This window comes from Anser anser, assembly GCF_964211835.1.
Source record: "Anser anser genome assembly, contig: HAP1_SCAFFOLD_32, whole genome shotgun sequence".
Lineage (NCBI taxonomy): Eukaryota > Metazoa > Chordata > Aves > Anseriformes > Anatidae > Anser > Anser anser.
The window spans coordinates 2,328,226-2,335,518 of NW_028154148.1; the positions used below are offsets into that span (position 1 = coordinate 2,328,226).

The 7,293-nt window shown below is 54.2% G+C and overlaps 1 pseudogene across 1 annotated transcript; it reads left to right on the plus strand.

Moving 5' to 3' along the window:
* The first annotated feature begins 4,459 nt into the window (after positions 1-4,459).
* On the plus strand, positions 4,460-6,891 carry LOC310890517 (olfactory receptor 14J1-like; annotated as a pseudogene). Its single transcript has 2 exons — positions 4,460-5,134; positions 6,616-6,891. The product of its transcript is annotated as an olfactory receptor 14J1-like (transcript).
* The last annotated feature ends 402 nt before the right edge of the window (positions 6,892-7,293 follow it).

The window sequence follows — 7,293 nt, forward strand, 5'->3', positions numbered from 1 at the left end:
CATTTCTTCTCATGTTTGACAACCACACTATAATAGCACAAATCTCACTTCTAAAACCAGTCTCTCCCATGTTCAGAGAGGAGCAGTCGGTGATGCCTTCAGTCTGCTTCAAACACCACAGCCCAGCAGAGACCCTGCTGCCTTCGGGAGCTGTCAGCCCTGAGGCCTTGGGGACACCTCGAGGGAGCCCAATGGCACAGAGCAAGCGATGCCATGGTCGGGTGCTGTGCTGCTGAGCTGGGCCGGGCTCCTGGGCCCAAGGGGAGCTCGTGGCAAGCGGTCAACGCTGCAGAGAGACAGCTGTGCCCAGGAGCAGCTCCTGTGCACAGCGCAGCAGGGCTGGGGGCTCTGACCGCAGCTGGCACGGGGAGAGGAGAGAAGGAGAGAAGGCTTGGAGGCAGTGAGGAGCGCAGCAACAGAGGGCAGCGTGTGGCAGGACAGATCTGCAGGCTGTTGGCACCGTGAGTCTCTGGCAGCAGAACATGTAAATGGGATTTCCAAAGAGTTTTTTTGAAGCCAACACAGCTCATGGTGGATAGCATCTGACAGGATAAATCTCTCTGTTTCTCCAATATGAGGTAGACGCTGCCATTCCTCCTGGCTTCTCCACCTGGCCGTGCTGCTGCTGCTCTTGTTCCCAGGCTGCCTGGGGATGGGGGTTTCACCTGCCCATGGAGTGAGCCCTCGGGGTGCTTGGGGGAAGGGGAGTACGGGGACAGGTTGAGGGATCTGGAGATGGGCACTTGGAGCCCTGATTCAGCAGTGTCCTGGTTCTTTTCAGGTGAACATGTGGTTCTTCTGCAGCTCATAGACATGCCAGCAGAAGACACCAGCCTTTTTTTGACAGACTGGCTGCCCCTCGGAAGGGCAGTCTGCACTAAAAGGACAGTCCCTTGTATCTGACGATCGACAACATTTCACTTGGAGTGCAGAAGGAATGAAAATATTAAAGAAACAGCAATTCTCACAGCCCTGCTATGCAGTTGGGTGAATTTGGAACAGCAATGTGGATAATCTCTTGATATCAGGAGTGAATTTAATCAGGGATGACCACATGTTCCCCTTTCCTTATTGTTATAGGTGAGGACTGATCACTACATTGACAACAGTAAAGTCCCCTTATTCCAGGGACATCCTCAGTCAGTGTCAATTAAAACTCATGAAAGGGACCTGACCGATGTCTGCTTGAGAGGACGAAACAGAATTAGTTATTATCAGGTAATTCTGTACTATCCTACTGTGCTTTAGCTCCTTGGGCAGGACCCCATGCCCAGAAGCAGGAAATGCCCAACAGCAGCTCCATCAGTGAGTTCCTCCTGCTGGCATTCGCAGACACGCGGGAGCTGCAGGAGATGGGTGGGAATGCTCTGATGAGCTCAGCTGTGCCTCAGGATCTCCTGCCCCAGCAGGAGGAATGGGACTGGGGCAGTGACTGGGAGGTCACTTCTGTCTCTGCAGCTGATAGGGCAGCAGCAGGAAGGTGTCACGCAAAGGGACTGTGAGGTCCCTTGTGTCTGGAGGTGGCAGGTCAGCCTTGGCTTCTCCCTGGGATCGGCACTTTGGGGCTGCCATCTGCCAGTGGCCCTGCTAGGCCAGCAGAAGGCCCCTGCTTGGCATGCCAACTGTGGGATCCCCTCTGCCTCCATCCCCAGGAGGACCCAGACACAAAGAAGGCCCGCAGAGGGCTTGTCCTGTCCCTTCTGCTTGAGTCCAGGACTGGACAGCAGGAGGCACAAGGCTTGGCTGTGTCTAGCCAAGAAGCTGCAAGGCCAGCAGCAGGCCCAGGCCTTGGAAGATGCTGGTGAGGTGACTTCTGTCTGCTTGGCTGACAGGCCGCAAGGAGCCTGATGGGTTGGGATGCCTACTTCAGGAGTGGTTTCCACCCTGATGGAGCTTTGTTTTGTTGTAGAGAAGAGCAGGAGAGAAAAAACTGCCACAAAGTGCACCTTAGAAGGTTGGCAATGGCCATGAGGAAGAAGAAATGTCCAGGGGAACAACTGGTCTTGCTTCTAGAGCCTGAGGCAAAGGCAGCATTAAGTGCCTCAGCCTTCACCTCATCTCTTGTCACCAGGTTTCCTCCCACAGACAATAAAAGATGATGAAGCTCCTGAATCCTCCATTATTAGAGTGTTTCTATAAAGAGTTTTTATTGTCTTTGACAGTAATAGATGGATTGACATCCACCTGGGCTTTAACCCATCTGTATACTTCCCTGAACAGCTCCATAACTTTTAGGACACAGCTCCAGACAAAATGAAACCATGCATGAGAAGGAAGCACAGAAGAGGTGGAACCTGGCAGCCTTCCATCCCCTACCCTTCTGTGACTCTGTGCTGCAATTCCATTCAGCTGGTTACTCCTGTATTATCCAAACTTCCCTGCAGCTCCTGATGCTGCTGTCTTGTCAGAGATAGCACAAACACAGAAAGGTGGAACTGTCTGCCTGCAGACATGAACACCTGACAGAATGGAGCATCAGAGTGGGAGAACCTTGAGAAACTGCAGGATTTTACCTACAGAAACCTCTTGACCTTTACAAGGAGAAGAGCCCAGTCCCGCAGCAGAGGAAGAGGAACCCCACACATCAGGGCAGACTGGGACCCTGCTGAGTGAGCAGTGCCCAGGAGGAGGAGGGCCTGGGCACCACGAGTGGTCTCACACGAGCTACTCAGCTAAGACCCCATATGACAGCACACAGACAAGGGTCTACAGCCAGCAGCGAAAGAGGTGTATGTCTGGGAGACGCTACGATACTCTGGTAATCAGAGGAGCAAGGAAATAGGCAAGGCTGAAAGTCCCAACAAACCGAGATCTTTGTGTCCAAGGCTATGGCTTTTGTCTCTGTCACTGAGGCCTATGAAGAGACAGCGTATTGCTAAAGAACCAGGACCTCCTCATCCCCACTGATTAACCAGGCAGGGCTCGTACCATTCTCCTGCACTTGGCCATGCACATCCCCATCTCCTCCTGCCCCAGGAAGAGCCCTGAGCAGTGTGTGAAGGGAAAGGATCTCCCTTCCCAGGGGCTGGGGGTCAAGGCCTGGCCCTTGTGCTTGATGACACACATCCAGTTTTCCTACACACCAGTGCCACCTTCACACTGCCTTTTCTCCTTGTCCTCACTGCCTCCAATGCTCTGCTCTAACGAGCTCCAAGGGAGGCTGTGTCAGTGCTGGCCCTCAGGGGGACACTGCAGGAAACTTGCCTCTGACTTGGACTTGTTGAGAGATGTCTTCAATTGTGTCTCAGTGCCTGAGGTTCGTGGGCTCCTCCCCAAAGCCCCCCGAGGGGGGATTCCAAGGCCTGGGGGTGGACGTCTGGTGCTGAGCTGGTCCGGGCTCGTGGGACAGAGAGAGCTCGTGGCAAGAGGGCCCTGGTGCAGAGAGACAGCTGTGCCCAGGAGCAGCTCCTGTGCACAGCGCAGCAGGGCTGGGGGCTCTGACCGCAGGTGGCACGGGGACAGGAGAGAAGGAGAGAGGGCTTGGAGGCAGTTGGCAGTGGGAGGATGCTGAGAGCTGCCTGCAGGAGAAATCTGCACAACCCTTGACAAGGTACGTCTCTGGCCGCAGGGCCATGCAGCTGCACATCCTGGAAGGGTCTCCTGCTGGGTCTTGTTCCTGGGAGGGCAGTGGGCAATGCAGTAGGCTTTGGGAGTCCTGCTGGATGGCACTGTGAGGTGAGGAAGTCTGGCAGAAGCCCCTCGGATTGCCCGAAGCCAGGTGCCCCCGGTCAGACCAGAACACCCTGCCCTGGCTGGCCAGGCCAGGCTCTCTGCCAGCTGCCCCGGAGCTCCTGCAGCCATGGAAAGAAGAGAAGCTCCCAAGCTCCGTCTGGATTGCTGTGGCCCTTCTTCCTCAGCAGCATTCTCCTGTTCCTTCTCAGGGAAACACCTGAATGGGATGACAGTGCAGCTCAGAGATGGGCGACACAAGGGAGCTGAGAACAGGACTGGTGGACAGAAGTGTTCTTCTCAGTCTTCACTAATGGACAAACCATAAAATATCAGCAGGAGTGTCCAGGAAATGTGAGGGCATTCAACCATCCAATACCTATCCTAAGCGTTACAGGGGCTACTAGGATAAAATAAAGCAAACAAAATCCCTACAGCTCAGCTCGGCGTTCAGATGACTTGTTTGCAGGAACCGACAAGTCGAATGGAGTTGAGCTTCCCCCATGTTCCTGCTTCCCTCCTGCTGCACAGCAGGAAGGACTCCTCTGGAGCCCAGAGCAGCCCCTGCTCCCAGTGCCACTCTCAGCCAGCACCAGCCGCAGCTCAAGCAGGAGAGCTGCAGAAAGTTTCTTCTGCAAAGAGAGAGGCTTGTAATGAGAGTGCTCTAACACTTGCATCATGTTTTCCTCAGAGAACTCTGAAGCATTGCACTGGGAGATCCGTATGGAAGCAATGAGATTCATACCGGTTCTTCTGCCAAGAGAGAGGATCGTCTGGGTGGAATAGGTTTTCCTCATTGAAGCCTTTTCTAAAATTTTTCTGCCTTATCCTCTCCAACAGAAAGCTGTGTCCAAAGACAGCAAATGGCCAACAGCAGTTCGGAGAGTGAGTTCCTCCTGCTGGCATTCGCAGACACGCGGGAGCTGCAGCTCCTGCGCTTTGGGCTCTTCCTGGGCATCTACCTGGCTGCCCTCCTGGGCAACGGCCTCATCCTCACTGCCGTAGCCTGCGACCACCGCCTCCACACCCCCATGTACTTCTTCCTCCTCAACCTCGCCCTCCTCGACCTGGGCTGCATCTCCACCACTCTCCCCAAAGCCATGGCCAATGCCCTCTCTTCTTTGTATCAGCAGAATTTTATGTTCTCACCATCATGTCCTATGACCGCTACGCTGCCATCTGCAAGCCCCTGCACTACGGGAGCCTCGTGGGCAGCAGAGCTTGTGCCCAGATGGCAGCAGCTGCCTGGGGCAGTGGCTTTCTCAATGCTGTCCTGCACACGGCCACTACATTTTCCCTGCCCCTCTGCCAAGGCAATGCTGTGGACCAGTTCTTCTGTGAAATCCCCCAGATCCTCAAGCTCTCCTGCTCACGTTCAGACTACCTAAAGGAAGTTAATCTTCTGGTGGTTAGTGCATGTTTAGCATTTGGCTGTTTTGTCTTCATTGTGCTGTCCTATGTGCAGATCTTCAGGGCCATGCTGAGGATGCCCTCTGAGCAGGGCCAACTCAAAGCCTTTTCCACGTGCCTCCCCCACCTGGCTCTGGTCTCCCTCTTTCTCTGCACTGTCATCGTTGCCTACCTGAAGCCCCCCTCCATCTCTTCCCCATCCCTGGACCTGGTGTTTTCATTTCTGTACTCTGTGGTGCCTCCAGCAGTGAACCCCCTCATCTACAGCATGAGGAACCAGGACCTCAAGGAGGCAGTGAGGAAACTCTTTGGACACATGCTTTTGTGAACCATTAATGTTCACTTGAGTTCCAGGTTTATTTCAGTAACAGGAAAATATTTTTTTATTATTTGCCTTTATGAATATTTTCTCCAAGTTGTGGTTTTTGTTTAAATAAAGTTATTCTTAACATTCTGCCCGTTATATTTTCTAACTTACTTTAACCGAATAGTCTCATGTACTTATAAAACTAGGCTTCACATGTAGATAAATACAGCAAAGAAGCCAGGAGAAATTCATTGTTATCAGCTGCCGTCTCTTCCCATCTCCTGTGCAGCTGGGGGAGCAGCCCCAGCACGCAGGAGGGGCTCAGGGCCCAGAGCCCAGCTGCCACAGGGAGGAGCAGCCCCGCTGGCCCTCGCGGCTGCCCCTCACTGCCCGCTGGGCTCTGCCTCTCTGCTGCCTTCGGGTCGGGGATGCTGCTTCCCTGGAGCCATGGCCATGGCCAGCAGCAGGACGTGGCCTTTTCACTGCTGCTCTCTTCTGGCTTCCACATTGTGCTTCTTGTATTTGGATAAGCCCTGAGATCTCATGTATGTTGGTGACAGTCCTGTTATCCCTACATTGGCATCTCTTCAATATCTCTGCACGCCTCTTGCAAACCTGGTTTCAGGAATCCACCCAAGGAGCTGCTTCCTGAACAGACCTCTTGCTTTTCTGGGCCTCACAATGGATCAGAACCCCAGAGGGATCAGTGAAGGACCAAGGGCTGGACTGGGAGCTGCCTTCTTGCTTGCCTATGGCCCAGCAAACAACAACTGGACTTTGAATTACCTGCTTGGGACTGTCCCAGTGGTGCTGGGTCTGATGGCAAATGGCATCCTGGAGAGGAATCTGGATCTGCTCTGTGCCTGGGCCAGGCCTCTTGTGCTGGCCTGGGGAGCGGGGCTGGCCGTGCGGGGCACAGGCACTCTGTGCTGGGGATGTCCCAGGCAGGAGAGCAGGGCTCCTGCAGCTTCACGGCCCTCCATCTCCTGAGCCGTGGCTGGCCCCAGCGTGGGGGCTGCTGGGGAGGCCCAGAGCCGCCTTTGTGCCAGCAGCTGCGGTGCCTTGCGAGGGGCTGGGGCTGTGCTGCCCGTGCCCAGAGCCCTGCAGCAGCCTGCGGTGGGCACTGCCCTGGGGCCAGCTTCTGGTGTCTTAGTCTTCTTAGTCTTCTGGTGGTTAGTGCATGTTTAGCATTCGGTTGCTTTGTTTTCATTGTGGTGTCCTATGTGCAGATCCTCAGAGCAGTGCTGAGGATTCCATCTGAGCAGGGCCGGCACAAAGCCTTTTCCACGTGCCTCTCTCACCTGGCCGTGGTCTCCCTCTTTATCAGCACTGTCATGTTTGCCTACCTGAAGCCCCCCTCCATCTCCTCCCCATCCCTGGACCTGATGGTGTCATTTCTGTATTCGGTGGTGCCTCCAGCAGTGAACCCCCTCATCTACAGCATGAGGAACCAGGAGCTGAAAGCCACACTGAAGAAACTGATTCTGGTTGTAGTATTTACTTAGTAAGGAATTGTCTATCTCCCTTTTCTAGTTTAACTGAAGTTAATCTCAGGCAAGTTGTGACCTTTAGGTATAGAATTTGTCCTGGTTTCAAGTAGGACAGAGTTAATTTTCCTCCTGGTAGCTGGTAGGGTGCTCTGTTTTGGATTAGGATGAGAAGAGCACTGATTACATGGTGATGTTTTAATTGTTGAAGAGCAGTGCTTACAGCAAGCCAAGGACTTTTCATCTTCTCGCTCTGTCCTGCCAGCGAGCAGGCTGGGGGTGCAGCAGGAGCTGGGAGGGGACAGACCCAGGACAGCTGACCCCAACTGGCCAAAGGGGTATTCCATACCATCTGACGTCATGCTAAACAATATATAGGGGTGGCTGGCCGGGGTGGGGGGCCGGCTGCTCGGGAATAGG